Genomic DNA, 3,790 nt, shown 5'->3' with positions numbered 1-3,790 from the left:
TAGGAAAGCTCTTTGCATCCCATTTTAATTCTGATATTGTGCAATGACTTAATAAAGTTTGTTTAATGCTTGTAGTGTTTGTGTCCTTTACTTTCCATGACAGTTAAACTTTGACAGGACATAAAATCAATCATCTGTCTCATCATAAAAAAGCTTTTGTACTCCCTGTACTGCATAACAACAATGAACAGCACTCTGTGTAACAACAGTGTCTGAATCAGGCTGCTGAAGTCCACACAATGTTGTCCCCTGTACTGTAGATAGGCCTAATTTATAACATATACAGTGACATACAGGACACGCTATATGTTCCTGCTTGTTCCAAAATACAAATATGAATGTACACTGTATACGCAGTTAGCCTACCTTGATTTTATTATCATCTGCACCCTTGTAATGTAGGTACACTGCAAATATAGCCAAATATTCTTATGTATAATAACATTTTAAAATTTAAAATTATTGAAACTAGCATACAAATCTAACCACTAAAAGACTGTAATGGGCCTTGAAACTAGAAAAAATTTCGAAAATGTAAGCAGGTTGTGGAAGGAATGAAAAATCCATTATTTATTATAGACTTTCCTAAGTATTTTGGTCACTTTATTGAGCTGAATTAAAGAATTTGTGTCTTGATCTAAGATAAACAATTAGCAAAAAAACATCCTTACAATAAGAAACAATTTCTTCAAACCGCCTCATGAAAATAAGTGACTGCCAGAAATGAAGACAATGAACAACTAAACAGCTGCTTCATTTTTAACACTGGGACAAGACTACTTTCTGTTAAACTGAGAAGTTGTGCAAGTGGTTTTACTCTAAAGAAAATAACCTTGTTCCTCTGCTGGGATATTATGTAAACCATTGTTGGAACGTGTTACTGGTTAAAGCTAGCTCAATATTAGCTGTAACAGCTTAAAGACAAAAACATTTAGATAAAGTTAGATATATTTACTTAAAACCAGATTACTTTTCTTACGCAAAACATGCTTGACAAGATTATTGTAAATTTAGACAAAAAAATAAGACACATTTCCCAGAAATAAGGCTTTTTTATTTTCTTGATATTCCTTTGTGTGCAGTGTATGTCAGTTGTCACATAGAGTCTTTAATGAAATAAGCATCTATGATAAGTCAGTTCTCCTTATTACTACCCCACTTGCTCACCCACTACACCCCCCCCCGTTTGTGCTTGGATTCTGGAGGAGGATCAGTGAAAGCGGTGAACAGGTGTGAGCAGGTGTGCTGAAGGGGTTTGATCTCTCCCTCTCTGGCCTCATTCATCTCTCTCTGTCATATCCAGCTGTGGCTCCTTTTCGCTACCTCATTGTCATTCTGGAGGGATGTCTGTCCTCCAAACTTATCTGTAGACGAGCCGGGCTCTTACACTGATTATACAGATCCTCCAGAGGAAGAGAAACCCACAGCCAGCTCCATCTCAGACGTTATCTCCTTGTTGTAGGTGACAAAACGAAGCCTAGCTTGCACCAAAGACGAACAGGCAGCAATTTAATGCTTCGTCTGACACGGGAGATTTAGGATGAATGAAAATACTGACATTGTTTGCCTGAAAACATATGAAAAGCTCGATCAGACACGTTTCAACAAGGTTTCACCAGTTCATCTTTTTTGGAGGTAAAATTGAAAGTGAGCACACCCAAAGTCCCTGACTGCACAGAAACTGTCTGCGGAAATATGTTAAGTTCTCTGCAGGAGGTCAAGCTGTGATGGATGTTTACAACAGAAATATGAAATATAATAAATACATAAATAAATAGATATTCTAAATATAACTTTGCTGTTCACCATTATTTGTTTCAAATAATTTAAGCTAATCTTAAAAAATGATCATACATCTTTTTAGCAATGTTGCTAGCAATTAATTTAATGAGTACAATGTTATTACTGATGACCACGACTATGAAATTTTTCAGCCACTGGTGATCAGGACTCTACATCAACAAGTTTTATGGCCTGATAAAGTTGATGTGGCTAACGTGTTAGCAAATACACATTCAGAGGATAGAGGGTAACATGACAGCTGAGTTTGGGACTCTCACTTATAAAAGAACATCTGTTGCATTCAATTGTGAGTTCACAGAATGCTGTTTAAGCCATTACGTGAATCTCAGTTTTTAAATCTGATATCTGTGGCGACTTTTCCCTGCTGGAGCGCCAGTATTGATGCATTTACATCAAGCAGCAGTGCCTGCGTTTTAAACCAAACATCTACTCACCAATGGAAGAGGCCCAGTCCATCCTGAATAGTGATTGATTGGCTTGCACACCTCTGGCAACAAGCCAAAAGGTCAGTTTTCAACATTCAACCACTCTACAGAATCTCATTATTTCCCGAACCACACCCTTTTTCTACTCGGTGGATGCACCATAAACCCGCCCACCTCCCAGGCTGCCCTTTCCTTGGAGCTGACAGCAGCACTGGTCGGACTACGGGAGGTAACTTTGGAGGTGTCGGAGAATCCCTAAACTTGTCTATTAGACATTGCAAAACATATAGATCAAACATCAGCGTTGCTAGAGAAAGTAAACAAATCTGTCCGTATTTTGCCCCGAGGCTTTTCTATTTTGGATTTCACTACTGTAGTCCTGCAAAATCTGGAAGGAAAAGGCACCAGGTTAGGATGTGAAGTATGCCACACATTTTAGTTGACGAAATGTTACAACATTTTTTTTATTTGGGTTTGTAATGGCTACACATTTTTACAATTTGTGAATGTTAAACTCACTTGAGGCCTACAACAATCGTATTAAATATATTCCATATCATTTTTTGTTCAAAGCCACAGGGAGTCACTGGAGAGGGGCTTAAAAGCTGAATGCTTTAAGGATTTTCATATTGTTTCTCAAATAAGAAATACAACACAATTAGAAGTGGATGACAGTTTACCTGGAGCACATTTTATGATTTTTGATACAGTTGCACATTATACACAGATAAATGCACATGCACACAAATGTAGAGCGTGCATATTGTATGTCCACACAAACACACTGGTGCACGCATATTTATTTCCTTGTTCTTGGTAGAGGATATCTGACACCTCTGACTAGAACAGTATCATTCTGTTCTAGGAGAAGTAGGTGAGGGAACAATGTGCCCTTCAGATGGCCATATGGCATTGGACTGACGTCACATGAAACCAGCCACATGGAGTGAAAGGCTGGAATGATATGGGCTGATATTTGTGTCAGTAGAAACTGAATTTGAATTATTTAGAGCTGAATCTGAATTGCCATTGCATAATTTGAAATTTGTATTTTTTAACTGAATCTGAATAGCATGATTTGAATTAGAATTTTAGTTTGAAACTGAAATTTCAGCCTCACTAAAATTAACTTTTATGTAAACTTTCAAAAAATTCAGATTTACATTCAATTCAGATCTCTAAATTCAAATTCAAATCTCTAAATTCAAATTCAGATCGCTCAATCAAATTCAGATCGCTCAATAACAAATTCAGATCGCCCAATTCTCCTCGTCGTATTTCTCAAACTCAATTTTAAAACTCAACAAAATACAAACTTTTAAGGTCACAGCGGGTCAAACCTTAAGAAAAGAAGCAATCGAGATGCAGAGTAAAGCCTGACAATTCTTAAAACCAACAGCTCCGAATACATGAGAGGCAACTATCACTGTAGCATTAAAGAGACACCAAAGTCCAATCAGAAATAATGCAAACACATCAAAGCTATAATAATCCTGAATTGTTCTAACTTCACTTAAACATTAGTCACATATAACAATTTCAAAGTCCTTAATACAACACAA

The sequence above is a fragment of the Morone saxatilis genome, unplaced genomic scaffold (genome assembly GCF_004916995.1).
Source record: "Morone saxatilis isolate NCDOM2014 unplaced genomic scaffold, NCSU_SB_2.0 Contig1, whole genome shotgun sequence".
Lineage (NCBI taxonomy): Eukaryota > Metazoa > Chordata > Actinopteri > Moronidae > Morone > Morone saxatilis.
This window is presented reverse-complemented; position numbering follows the sequence as displayed.